We start from the raw sequence: 15,471 nt of genomic DNA on the forward strand, positions 1-15,471 counted from the left end.
TGTCTGCGCGGTATTAAAATAAATTAATTAGTAAACTATGTGTTCTTCCAGACTATCCTCAACGTTCTAACTCTTCCAAACATTCATCCATCCATACATTCACATTTATAATATTAGTAAGAATTAACATACATTAGTATAGTATTCATATGCTAAAATTTCACTTCGCTGTCGAAAAGTTTATCTATTGATTTAACAGCGCTTAGTAATTTAAATTTACTTAAGCTCACAAATTGTTAGCTTTCAAACCGCTGTAACTTGAAGTCAAGTTATCACTTTGGAACTTTTTATTTGCATAATATTAAAAGTTATTGGCATTGGTTAATGTTTTTACAACAAAAAGTATTATGAGATATCTAAGTCTGATAAAAATCCTTTGACTAAACTATGGCACAACTGTTGTCTCGGTTTGATTCCTATGAACTTATATAGAGGTGCGCACACTACTCGATTTTTAGTTGTGCAACTAAACAGTTGAATTGGTTACGAAACAATCGACAATCGCACAATAGCTGTGCGCTTGTTTAGTCAAAAGTGTACGCCAGCTCTTAGATTAGTTTTGCTTTAACTGATTTTTGTTCGTATTTTGAATTTCGAACGTTTTGTTGTTTTAAGTGAAACATCATGAAACTAAATTACGTTTCGAAATAGAATGAGATGAGATGTTAGTAGTCTAAGAGTTAAGTGAGTTCTGGCTTCACACAACAGTTAACATAAATCTTTGATAACGCTATCCCTAGCTCTGCGACTCTCGCCAAATCATCTCACGTCATAAAGTTTCATGTTTAATATGAAATTATGCTAAGATAACTACACTGAAAATCAAACTGATTGAAGATTTGAAATATAAAACTCTGTTATGCCGATATAATGATATGTACGATTCTAAGTGGGTAGGGAATTTAATTCCTTGACGACATATGAAATGAAAAGGTAATTTTTGCTAGTGACTTAATTCCAGCTTATTTTGTCTTATCGCACGAAACAGAAGCTCTATGTTACTAAGCTTTTAGGCTAGCATTTTTTCCGTCATGATGTCATACCGACTGGATTTCAGCCAACGCATTAGTGGTAATACAAAAATAACTTCACCATAGAAATAAAACGCGTACAACTCTTTTACGAATTACCAAAAAATCATGATCTTGATTAAATATTTTGAATTGAAATGCGTTTTATTTTAAATCTCCTGATCGTAAAATTACTTCATTTTACGAGACAGTTTACGTCAGCTTTCCTTTGGCAGAATTGTATAAAGGAGATTGCAGTGTATTGATGGACGTTAGCTCTCAGAGTTTTAATAGAAAACCAAAAAACAGCGCGACTAAAAATACTGCTTTTTAAAATATTTTTTTTTTCTATAAGATCATTGACAATATCTAAATAAATTACTGTATTTTTAGTTCTTAATTTTCCATCACCTTCGAATTGTTTCACTTTACTCTTGTTCGGTACGTGTAGAATAGTTAATTGTGTTGCGGAAAGAATTTATCTTACTTTCGCGTACATTTAGAATTAAAACTAGCTTCAGAGCAAAAGCCCTCGAGGGCTTATCTCCCCCAGTAATCACTCTATACACTTTAGTAATAAATTTTACTTACTCCTCACTGAATGCCTTGTTAAATTGAACGCATTAATTTTGCTTAATAATAAATTTCAACATTGTTTAGGCAATTTATTATTCTTACGCCATTCGCGGTTAGTTAAGCTTACCACAGAAACACTTCAAGATAATAAAATGAACGTTGTTTAAATAAAGAATAAGAAAGCTTATAGGAGTGGATGTTGGATTTTATTTATCTTCAAGTAATGCACGAAAGATGTTCATATACATTTTGTAAAATGAAATAAGTTCCCTCGTTTTTGAACGATGTTTAGAAATATCCTGCTAGAAACGTCAGAAGCCGAATGGTTCAGAAACCTTTTACCAATAAGGTTTAGAGGCGTCAATTTATTATTGTCTTAAACCGAATCTTAGAAAAAGTCTACAACTTAGATGAAACAGTTACAAAGGATCTTCGTAATTTTCAATCAATCTGCTTTTATCAAAGTATCAATAAAATAGTCAATAAATTCATTTTAATCTATAAACTATAAGATTACGTTAGACTCAGTGTTTTTTGTTTATTGGATATCCATTATTTTAACTTTTAAACAAGTAAACATTTTTCTATTACTAAAACTTTGAAGTGTAAAGCACAGCATACATAAACAAGAAATCTTCTGAAAGGAAAAGCTTTCAACGGAACTTTCTAATTACCAAAGTATTAGAAAATAGGCTTTCATTTCAGAGAGAGGCTTTGTAAGTTTCGGCCGGAGGTGAAAAAGAAATAAACCTCTTTTTATATCCTTTTACAAGTTTTTACGTAATTAAATAATGACTAACCCATATATCTATATCTATCATCATCATCATCACTAGCTCACTATACGTCTTCACCGAAGGGCTCGGAGCCTACTCTAAGTAAGGGGTCACTAGGCCATTGTCAAACCACGCTGGTCCACTGCGGGTTGGTTGACTTCACACATATCTTTGAATTTCTTCGCCGATATTTTGTAGGTTGCATCGCGATGTTTTCCTTCACCGTAAGAACCTCTGGTAAATTATGTCCGTATGAAAATTCGAAAAATCGAAAATCACATTGGTACACGGCGGGATTCGAACCCAAGACCTGTAGACTACAAGTCAAGTGCTTAAACCACTGAGCTACCGACGCTCTTATCTATGTCTATAGTGATGTTATAAAGTTTTAAGAGTTTGTATGTAACGTTAAAACTCAAAAACTGCTGGGTCAATTACGAAAACTCTTTTACCATTGGAAAGCTACATTATCAGTTTTTAATTTCGCGAAGACGAAGTCAGAAATAAAAGCTACTTTAAAATAAACTATGACAAGACATTTAATTTAGAAAAGCAATAATTTTGACTGACTATCCTAAACAAACGAACGAAATTGCAGTTATAATCGATCAAGTGGAACATAATTCAAAAATGAATAAATTTACGCTATGACGTCACACGGGACACTCGACACAAATTTTGACAATTGTAAAAGGAATTTTCTACTATTGTTACAAAATTTAAAATCTGAAATATTACGTTTTTGTCAAATATTCTGATCTCAATTACGAACATTTTCTATGTAAAAAGTTCCATGCGTGTCGTTAATTTGATGGCACACCTTTTCTAATATTCGAGCATTTACAAAATTGCCTTCAGAAAACGAGTTGCCCTAAAAATTGCTATTGAAGGTTTTACCCGAGTAAATTGAATACGTTTTTTTTCATCCTAAAATTTGCTGTTATTCGATTAATCCATGTACGTACCTAAATCTACTTTGACAGCCTTTTTATCTACTATATAAACAATATGGAGCAAGCAGTCCTGGTAAATTTGGACCGCAATTACTTCAGAAATGGTCCTTAAGCCTGTTGCAGACGCTCAGTAGATGTACAAAAATAATCTATCTAAAAATAGTTTTAAAACAAACGATACATTACAATTCAGATCCAGAGTACAGTATCAAATCTCGCAATACGTACAGTAACTACAAATCTTAAACAAAATTCAAAGGGCTTATCACGAACATTTGCGAGAAATTTTCGTATTATATTTGATGAGCGCCCTACTAGCCAGACAGCAACAATACTCATAACAATTTCATCGATGCGTTACGAGTTTCTCGCTTTTCGTGGTACTCCCTCAGTTTGAATTACACGCTCTGTAGACGTAACGTAAATTGTTAAAAGCCCGCGCTCTGAAATTTTGACAGCAGCCTAACGAATGGCGTTACAAAGGGTAATGTTAATTTATTTAATAACAAATCGTTGCGATGAAACTGTTTAATATTATAATCAGTTTATTTATTAGGCTGGTTTGTTCCGGATAACCTAATTTCACTATTGCAAAATTAAATCATAGCTGTGTGGTAAAACATATACTTAGGTAAAGATATATCACTAGTGATGACCTTACCTCATCAGATTTTCTGATAAAACTTACATTTTATGAAATAGCACATATTGTAACCGGGTTGCCTAATCCTAGCCTGGCAAGGCTATGTTTAATTGATATCTGAAGTGGTATATTTTAGGAGGAAAAATCCCTCATCCAATTTCCTGAAAATTTTGTCACCAATATGAGTAAAAGCTGGTTCAGTTAGCCTCGATAATTCAATTTAAATCCTTTTAAAGCAACTACATATCTATGCTATCAGAATACCCATTTATACTGAGTTTCTGAAATTTCACTTATTTTGTCATTATGTAGCGATTCATTAGTGTTAGGTTGACGTATTCAACGAAAAACTCAAGCTACGTAGTTCGGAATCACATTTCATGAATTTATCGAATCAGACACACTGATGTGGCTGAGATGCGTATGTTAAGATGGATGTGTGGTGTGACAAGATTGGAGAAAGTTAAGAATGTGTACATTAGAGGAAGTTTGAAAGTAGCGCCAGTGGTGGAAAAATTGAGAAGCAAAAGGTTAGCGTGGTATGGACATATTATGCGACGAAATGATGGGGACATAAACCATAAAGTGTTGAGATTGAATGTGGATAGCTACAAAGGAAGAGGAAGACCGAAGAAATTATGGATGGATTGTGTGAAAGAAGATATGCTTGAGAAAGGAGTGGATTCAGATATGACGGCTGATAGAGATGTATGGAAGAGCAGCACATACTGTGCCGACCCTCCATAAGGGATAAGGGCAAGTGGATGATGAGACACACTAACGAATGGTGAAAGGTAGCTGAGAAACCGGCTATTAGTTCTTAAATAACTGTTAACAAGACCGATGTACATATTGTCTAACTTAGTTGTGGAATATTATATGAAAGTCTGTTTAACTTAGCCCGCTTAAGTTTGGATTCCCCAAGCGCGATTTCTTATTCTGTAAACATTTGTACAGCCATTATATGAATATGTTTCTTAGCTTTTTTACAACTTTATGCAACGATAGTAAATGTATTATTTAATACTTAATTTACTCTATTTTAGTAATAGCTGCTCTCTTGCGATATTATCTGCAAAAAGTTATAAAAAGTTTATTTTATTGTTTATATTCGTCTAATTCTGAATTGCAAATATCAAAATTGCGGTTTGTAGTTTATAGTCCCTATCTCACATATAGTACACACCCTAAACTAAAATGTTACTATGGTAACTGTAATTTTGACAGTTGCCATTAGGAATTTCACATATGAAAATAATAAAATAAAGTTCTTTTATAATTCCATGCGGATGAAACCGGACAAGAACAGCTTGTACTTTAATAATATAGAAAATAGGTAAACATATTTTCTATACAATCAAGTATATTCAGATTTGGTAATCTACACAAGGCCAAAGGTTTCGCTAGAAATCTTGTAATATGCGTACGTGCCGCAAGTGATACTAGACTAGACCAATATGTCTGGATTCAGGACCGTTACGGAGCACGATTTTGTATATCTTAGAAATTATACGTGAACTAAACTAAACCAACCAATTTTGTTGAAAAAAAATTGTTCTATATTTTCCAAATTTTAACGAAATATTCTTGTATTTTTTTTAACTTTGTAACTACTATTTAGACCATAAATCTAACTATTATTATAAAAGCAATATTTAGATGACTGGATGGATATTTGTTAGAATTTGTAGAACGGCTGAACGGATATCTATGAAATTTGGCATAGATGTAGAGCGTAATATGGAAGAACACAAACGCTACTTACTAAGGATGGAGTCGCAGGCAAAAGCTTGTAATGTTATAATAAAGAAAATTGTAAGCGAGATAGCTGGCCGAAAATAAAAACTAATAAAGCAAATGGCGCAATAGTGGTTATTTAATATTTCCTAACCCTCATGTGACGTCATAATTTTTAAGGTGGAACAGAAGGTCATGACCTGGTTATATTTACTCATTCGTGTCGATGTAACGGATACGGCCGTGTGTAGTACAAATGAATTAGTCAATACAAGAAGAGCATGCACAGTTTTCGATCCGGATTTGATAACTTATGTATGCAGGCGAATGACTAACGGAAATTGACTGTCATTGATTAGTTATGAAAGCATTATGTTTTGTTAGGTAATGAGTCAGCGAGTTACTAATTTTATATTATTTTAGAGTTCCGCTGCTGTGACATATATTGTTTTTAGGCGGCAAACGAGCAGCAAAAACACCAAAATGGTCAACGACGACCATGAACATCTGCAACACCAGAGGAACTACAGATGGGTTGCCGGCTTTTGAGGAAATTGTAAGCTCGCTTCTTTAAGAACCCTAAGTCGGTTTGGAAATACCGCCGAGAACAGACCGTTCGCTACACGGCTGTGCAAGGCAGAAAGTTGGTGCATACGTTTTGCAAAGAGTAAGTAATCATCCATTACCTACTCTTTGACAAAGAGTAAGTAATCGTCCATTACTTACTCTTTGACAAAACAGTGACTGGAATTTGAATGTCATTAAAATCGAAACCCACAATTACAAAGGGCAATATTTATTATTTATCTAATCACCCAAGCAAACCATCGACGTGTTGTTTCAATGTTAAAGTACAAAAATATAATTTTTATCACAATACGTCCATTAACTTAAGCTCGAAAACATTAGTAGATGATATACCAGAAACAGTTTTATCGTTAAATATAGCTTTTGTAAACTGTCTTGTATTTCGAACGAGCGACACAAATCTGACAAGCGATGGACTCGACAGCTCTAGACATCGTCAGTTCGGAAAGCTTTATTCTTGTCTCTTTTGTTTACAATTAGTATTTTTCCCTTTTTATTCTTTGGACGTTATAACTGAACTGACATTTTAGACTTTTTATAGTCAAACTAAGATATCTGGCCTGGTAAAAATAGTTCCGTCAGAAGATATGTAAATGACATTAAAATAATAAACAAGGCATCTACAGATGAATAAAAATGTTATGACACGTTTTACATATTGAAAAGAGAGCGTTGGACACACATTGGAGTAAACTATCGCACAACTGTTTAGTCGCGCTTTGATACTTATGAGCTTATATGAAGGTGCGCAGACTACTATAATTAGTTGTACAACTACACAGTTGAATTTGCTACGAAACAATTGACAATCGCACAACAGTTGTGCGATAGTTTCGTCACAGGTATGCGTGCTTAGTGTTATAACAATGTTTGATGTTTGATATGCCCACTGTGTGAGATATATTCGTCGATCTGTATTTAAATCTGACTAGATTAATCATACCATATCAGGTTATAATAAAGGTAATAAGTTAAGTTACACACTAAGTTATTCACTGACCGAAATCAAAATGCTAAGTAATATAAGCTAAAAGCCAATATTGCTAAGCGTACGTTTTCAAAGTAACATATCACTTAAGAAAAATCTTAGGGTCGTATTTGATAGACAGCTTTCGTGGCTCTTAGAAAAATTGGATACCATCGAACCTTTAGGTAAATCAATAGCACTTTAGTAGAACATGCATGTTATTACAAATATGTTGGAAATAAATTGTAGAGAAAATGTTCCTGTTTTTCGATTCTCTAGAGTAGGAGAAAATTTGCTATAGTTGTTGCTCACGACTTCACCTACACGAAATTAAAAAAATAATAAAAATCACATGTTGCTCCCTGATAACGTAGCTTTTTAATTTTGTAATTTTTTTTTTATTTCAGCCAGTAGTTTTTGAGTTATTTCAATACATACAAATATACAAATTTTATAATATTTATAATATTGGTATAGATATATTAATGATTCCTTTACATTTTAAATATTTTCTTAAAATATTAAGTTCCTTGAGTTTTTTTTTTACTTTTACATAATGAAGTTATCTACACAATCTCTAAGTTAAAGGCATTCATTATGTGAGTAAAAACAGCTTATACGTAAAATGCATTTTTCTCTGTAAAAGTTATTTTAAAACGCGTAAAAGTCGTTAATATGCGTTATTTTTTAACACGTGCGACACAATGACAAAGTTTTATGCGCTCTTTATTTGCATGAAACAACGAAAACTGTTGTCACACTACAGACGATTACACGAATGAATAATTAAATTGAGTTTTATATTTTCGAGTTAATTGTACAAAACATTTTACGGTATGACTTTGTTAAAAATAAATGACGATTTTTACAACATACAGGATGTGCGGAAATAAAATTGTACTTGTCATACGATTACTTAGGTACACAACACCAGAGTTTTATTTTAGGTAATAATTCAATTTCATCATTAACATCACTTCACTACACGTACACTCCGATTTTATAGGTTATTTCCAAAGTCATTGGGACTTGATTATCAACTCTGTTAATCACTAAAATACAATAGTTCTTGTATGTTTTGTTACTACTTTTTACACGTGGACGAAGTCGTGAACACCAGCTCGTATTAAATATTTTCTTTAAAGCTTTGTATAAGGGATGCAGCGAAGAGAACACGAAATAAAACACTTGGTTTTAAATAGGTGCGCATAGTCCAGGTTCCGACGGCCGACTTTTTACTAGTGTGCTGGCCACTCTTAACATTCACTTTATTTTTTATATTCAAAAACTACCAAAACTATTTCCATCTACCGTGTTAAAACATAGCAGTAAACAGATAACAAATCGTAGAAATGGTAATCAATACAGCTTAATAAACACAATTAAAGAAATAAATATAAATATTACAAACTTGAAATATGTTGCTACATTGAACAAATATTAAAGACTTTTAAGTTACATCATCAACACTTTGTATAACTCAATACTGAGTTGAATCTGTTATAAAATTCAAAAGTAACAAAGGCCAATATTTTCATAGTGTATTGTTCCCTCGCCTCACACATTCCATTACAATACGAAATAAATCTCTCATATTTTACATTTTGCTTCGGTAAATTTACTTTTGGCGTTCACCTGAATTTACTGGTCTTCCAGTGGCTTTGATGGTCATTGTTTAAAACATGTTCTAATTTCAAATGTTTTAACATTTTTTCGGTAGTACAGTCTATATTGGAATGGACAACACAATTTTCATTCAGAATATCTGTAAAGTTTTTTTTTAACTTTATGACTTCGCTTACCAATAAAATATTTGTATTTGTAATTGATGCTTATTGCGGAATTATGCAAAAAAAATCGAGTCCAAAAAATTGTACATGTTTTCAATTTAGCTACAAAATTGAATTCACTAACTTTTGATGCAACCGCTTCGGTCGTAATCAACTTACTTCTAACGGTACGACGTAAGCTCTCTAATGAAGTTGCGAGTCACCGGTTCACTACATTTATACAGTGTGTAGAATTTTACATTCTTAATTAAATTATACTATTATTTTACTCACGGCTGAATACTGAAACATTTAAATATAATAATAAAAGTGTCTTTAATGATAACGCTTTGACGCTTTGACTCCAAATTGCATTAAAAAGATGTAAGCGGTGCTTACGAAGCAATTTGTTTAAGATTTGTTTCAGTATTCGGCCATCAGTTACATTAAATACGATTGATAAAACTTTATCTACTGCCATCTACCGTCTTTTATTGTAAACTAACATTTTGAGGTCTTCAAAAACTTAGCTTACACACATGTAAGTACATATTGTGCAATAACAAATATTCTATAACTAGCTTTCCCACGCGACTGGAATTACAAAAGTAAAGTACGTAAGGAATTTACTAAAAACAAAGTAAAATAGCCTATGTATTCTTCCATACGATTCTCTACATCTATACCAATTTATCCATACATCCATCTAAACTTTCGCATTTATAATATTAGTAAGAGTAAACATTAACATACTAACAAAAACGTTTACAAATCATTTAATTCAGTCAGCATTAAACAGAATAATTTCCACGCAAATAAACCTCCGAGAAATATTAATTGATCAGCTTAAAATCCATTTGACTTTTTAAAAGTGAGCACCTTTGAATATTCATTTTCTGAATGAATAAATGGGCTCGTGTGGCTGAGATTTGTTAATAAAAGGGCTATAAAATTGAGTATCGCTGTTGATACAAGGGCTTTTATATGTTTCATTGTGGCTCCAGCAATTTGGGGACTCGTACTGTCTGTGTTTGTAAAAGTTGCGTCAGGTCACGTACTAAGGAGAATTGTGTTGTGTTTACAAAATAATTTATATCTTTCACAATAAAATTGAGTACCGAAATTGAAGTTATTTCATTTATTACTCTAGACTCTTTGGTTCTTATGGTTTATTAAAATATAAATGTATGTAGTTGCTTATTGGTTAATGTCTAGTTTTGTTAATATGCTGTGTGTGCAATTGTGTTTTTAATTTATTGATTACTAGCTTTAGCTCGCGTCCCGGTTCATGTGAAATTAAAAAAGGGCAAAAGAAAGTAGCCTGTGTTCTTCCAGATTATTCTCTACATCTATTTATTGAGATTCCTTCAGTCGTTTAGAAACATTTGTCCATGTAAACTTTCGCATTTATAATATTGTTCATAGTTCTATTCTCACAGAATTATTTATTTGCAAACTATTAAATTCAGCTAATGATACTACGATGAAAGACAAATGTAATTAACAAAAAACATCAATGAAATCTAGATAAAGGAAATCTTGTAGCATACATAACAAGTACTAATAGAAAGACGAAATTAGGAATTGCGCAATTGTATTTCGAATGTGCAATATTAGCCTGAGATAGCTGTACACAGAGTAGCGTATATCCATTACCATTTGAAAACATTCGTCCGGTATTGAACGTGAAATGTGTGTTATATTTTTAGGCAACGTTTGTTGCCAGTATTGATTCGGACATGGTAACTCTCTGACATATTTGAACAATGTAGGGACACTGGGGATTTGAGCTTAAGTGCGGTGCAGAACAGTTCGCGATTGTCGATTGTTTTGCAGTCAATTCCACTGTTTGGTTGTTACTTTTCTTATTGTCTTACGTCCCCGAAATGTGATAGAGTTATCCGCGCGCTCTAACAGTATTCAAAGCCATAAAGGATACAAGGATAGTAAAATGCAATTGTACATATGTATCGAAAATTGAATTTCACGGCTTTGTTGTATTACGTTGAGGTGTACATGGTTAGAATATTAAATACATTTTACAATGGATGTTAAAACCAAAAGAATGAAACTATGATATTACCATAAAATCTGCAAAACTGTTCTAAACAATTTAACAACTCAATCTTCAACCCTAACAATAAAACATTTGCCTCCCTCCGGGAAAAATATCACTTTGTCTACAGTCATTAAAGTGAATATTTAAATCTTACAACAAAACAAACCAGTGTTTAAATAACGATGCTTTCAAGATAAACAAGTTAATTGTTCTCAAGTCTCGAAGATAAGTGCAAAACACTGTTACCTTTAAATTTATTAACAAAACATACAATTATTTCATTCAAATTTAAACGACTTTTATTAAAGTGAAAAGAGTTACACAAAGATTTTAAAAGGAAAGCCTCGCAGAAAACTGTTTGCATATTTTTTTAATCACGCAATCTGTGATTTCCAAAAACAAAAGAGTAACTTGATTGACAGAAAAGAAAAGCACTATTTTCACACTTTTCTCAAACAATCGCCGCAATTAAAAGACATGACTCGCGAAATACAATGCGGTTAAGCCAAAAGGTTAACGTTGCTGCTTTCGTCAGTCAACCGATGTAATAATTTATGTAACGTAATTTTAATTACTCTTGTATTAAGGTGTGTATACGCAATGACGTCGAAGGATTAACAACTTTTACTTGTTAAGCAAGGGGTTATATAAAAATATCTCAAGATTAAAGTAGATACATCATCATCCTCTCCCTTATCTTATCCTACTCCCGTAGAGTCGGAGCGCCGAGTTTTCGTCCTCCAAATAACTCTATCATCCGTCATCTCAGCCATCACTCCTTTTTTAATCATGACACCTTTCCCGCAACCCATCCATCTCTTTCTAGGTCTACCTCTACCGATGTACCCCTCCACATTCATAACTAACGTCCTTCTTGTTACATGCGATTCATCCCTCCTCATAACATTCCAATACCACGCTAACCTTATACTCCTTAATTTCTCCACCACTAGGGCTACTCTCAAACTTCCTGTAACATACTCATTTCGTATCTTATCCATTCGTGTTACCCCACACATCCATTTTTAAAAGAACATATACATATATTATAAATATAAATAAAAGTAATGTGTAAGATTTTGTAAGATTAAAAGTCCCACTATAATGAAAATAAATGTTGTAATTGTAACAAGGGTATAACTTGGGATTATACTAATAGTCATAAGCTTAAAACCAGATAAAGATTCTACAATTATGTTTTAAAAAAGAAGACTTTAACAGTGGTAGAGCCCGCTTTAACATCTTCGCACGAATTGTTCGGCTCGCCCGGTGCTATACCTAACCACACAGAAAAGAGGCGTGAAGTGGAAGCTATTCCGCGTTTCGTCTGATGAGTGTGGTGCCGGAGGCCTAATTTTAGTCCCTTTCCCTTTCCACCTCTTTCTTAAGAGGAAAGTATGGAAAGGAAAAGTGGATTTGACGGTCGCTTTCCATTTCGGTGGATTCAGGTGGCCGCTTGCTCGTTTGCCACCTTATATTATACTCGTAAAATAAACTTCTATTGTTATATAAGTTTTCGAGTTAAAAAGCTTGACATATAAAACGTAGGTTCATTATCATTTATAAGAGGCACGAAACCTGGCCACGCTTCCCGACTACCGCGAACTCCACGTTGTATTTGAATAATGTTATTCACAGCTGAGAAGGTTTTCTCGCGATGAATTTTTCGCTAAATTTCAAATTTAAATACCAGGTTACCATTAACTCGAGCGAAAAATTAAAAATGAGAAAGAAAGCTTGCATTGTAACTGCAATTAATGCACACACAGTTACAAGTTAATTTTCTTTGCACAATCGTTTATGCAAAAAACTTTTGTTCTACGAATTCTATCTATGAGTACGAGTATAAGGTGCAAAAGCTTTTTCTCTTGGGTATTTGATTCCAGTTCCTAGATAATAAGTTCGAGCCCTTCGTTTCCCGAATGTCTCCGAACAAATTATTTGCTTGTAGTATTTTTTGGGATCTGAGAAAATGAGATTTCCTGATTTATATTTGATGTATTTATTTTAAGAAATCGTGAGGGGTTCTTAACATTGTGTTAATTCAAACGATTTACAACATACTTGAAAGTTACGTTATTTCAGTACTATGTATTAAAGAAAGTAAAATTGTTAAAGATACATTTTCATCAATGTACTTGACTTAAATCTATGATGTAAGTATTAGGGCCTATACCACCACTGGTATGAAGCTCAGATAGCTTAAAAATGACGTCACTGTCAGATAATGTAACAAAATCTGATATTTCCATCACATATTTTACACGATGGATTGTTATCAATTAACAATCTAGTGGGACAGGCCTTTAGAGTAAAAAATGAATTATAGCAAGTAATGATCGATTTTATTTACGTTGCAGAAAAATCGATGCAATTAAAAGTCATGACCATGCCGTGTCCTCGATGTGGGTGACACAGAGTCGCGAAGCCGTAGCAATTGTCGTTTTATAATCATTATCTACGTATGCAAATGACAATCCACAACTCGTCACTCCATAGATTAAAAATAGATTACGTTGTCTTCAAGCAATTCTTTCTGATAAAAGAAAAAACATTAAAAGTTTACTTTGTACATTAATTAATTCCCTTCCGGAGATCACAGGAATCTAAAAGGGTTGCTGGAGTTTTAGACACTGGCTGGATTGAACCAAAAAATTATAATCCTCTATATGTGGTGGGCAAAATGTTAAATACTTGACTTTTACTCCAATAATCATAAGTCTACTAACCACTAAGACAATTCAAAGCCGTCCGTCAAATATAGTCTAGTTTTAAGCAGTTACAAAGTTATTTTTAAACTAATGCAACTGGAGATTTTAGTTCAGACTGATCCGAAAATATCTTTGCAGTGTTGCAGTTCAAGTACGAAATATTACACAAACGTTTATATGTTAAGACCTACTACGTATACACGTGTTCTTTTAAAGCAAAGATCCTTAAATTTTAAAACAATATATGATTCATTTTCTTAAAGTTATCAAAGCCTAAATTAATTAAAAAAACAAGTTTCTTTTAATTAGATGATAGCAAACACTTTGGCAAACTTTTGTAGTATAAATTTTTATGTGGACTATATTGTTTTTAAACGAGATAGTGATTTTTTACAAAACTTGTTTGTATTTTCATTAAAATTGGATTCAGTTCATTCGCATATATTAATGTTCCTAGTTCCATTAGTTAATTATTTTTATATTTTTAATTCCTTAGAGTGTTGTCAATTTCCTTTTACATTTTTTTTAATTTAACTTATTACAACACAACGATTATAATTAAATTAAAACATATTTGTATCAAGAATTATAAAACTTATGGTTCTTAAAATGTAAACGATAAGAATAAATAAAAATAAACTATGACATTTAAAACTAAATTAGACGAAAAAAGGACACTTCATTTGTTCTAATAGAAACAAGTACTTTAAGTACAAGACTGAAAGTGTACATACTTTTAACGATATCTATTTAAAATTTTCTTGATACCTACATTTTCTCAAATCTTAAAATAAAGTTATTATACAAGTTTTGGTATAAAATAAACTCACCTGCCCAATTAATAAATTTCAGGACGCTCGCACGAAAATCTCTCCAAGCGTACACTTCAGAAAACTTACTTACAGCACTTAGCAAAATGATACAGTGAAGTACACAATTGTACAGCGATTATTCATTTATTTACCCGCCAAAAGTCACGTAATCCACAGACAATAAAAGACTGAAAATCATTCGAAAGAGTTTTGAAAAGAGAAGGTTTTAAGGCGCGTTCGAAATTTAAAAATCGTAGTTTACGGGCGCGCGAAAGTACGGGCGTTCGTCGGCGGCAACGAAGTACGACTGAGCCGGGCCAATGGGCGGTCCCGTAACATAGATTAAGCCGACAGCTTTGAAACTAAAAGCGTCTCGGCGACATAATTAGACATTTGTTCGCACTTATCATAAGCATATTATTCACATGAGGGACCCAAGGAATGATTAAAATATAAGTACTTTACGTGGCAACTTTGGTACAACTTTGTAACGACCTTTATAATTGAAGAATGAATTTGTATGAAGGCATTTGCATTGTAAATAGTCGAAATTGCTTAACATATTAAAATGTAAATTGAAAAAGCTTCTCTTTCGGTTTACAATTTACATTTTCCTCACGGTGTTACTACAGGTGACGCCGAATTTCCCATTGTCGTTGTTTTACGGAAAAAAAGTAAACAAATTATTGTCTCTACATTTTATTCTTACTCTATTACATGGAGTCGGCTTACCTTTTTCCGCTGAGAATAATTTATATAATAATTTAATTCAAAGAAAGATCTCTACAGAATGGAACATTATTACAGTGAGAGCACACCTTAAGATAAACTGACCCGATCCGAACACTGTATAATCCTTTTTGTATTCAT

At 32.7% G+C, this 15,471-nt stretch overlaps 1 protein-coding gene across 2 annotated transcripts in view; it reads right to left on the reverse strand.

Moving 5' to 3' along the window:
- LOC106107570 (fibronectin type III domain-containing protein 5) overlaps window positions 1-14,888 on the reverse strand; it is a 50,148-nt gene extending 35,260 nt beyond the window's left edge. For both annotated transcript variants that reach the window (XM_013288451.1, XM_013288450.1), the window contains exon 1: window positions 14,620-14,888. The gene's annotated coding sequence lies outside the window, so the exon portion shown is untranslated. The remainder of the gene's footprint in view (window positions 1-14,619) is intronic.
- Between the last annotated feature and the right edge of the window lie 583 nt (window positions 14,889-15,471).

The sequence above is a fragment of the Papilio polytes genome, unplaced genomic scaffold (genome assembly GCF_000836215.1).
Source record: "Papilio polytes unplaced genomic scaffold, Ppol_1.0 DF821956.1, whole genome shotgun sequence".
NCBI classification, from domain to species: domain Eukaryota; kingdom Metazoa; phylum Arthropoda; class Insecta; order Lepidoptera; family Papilionidae; genus Papilio; species Papilio polytes.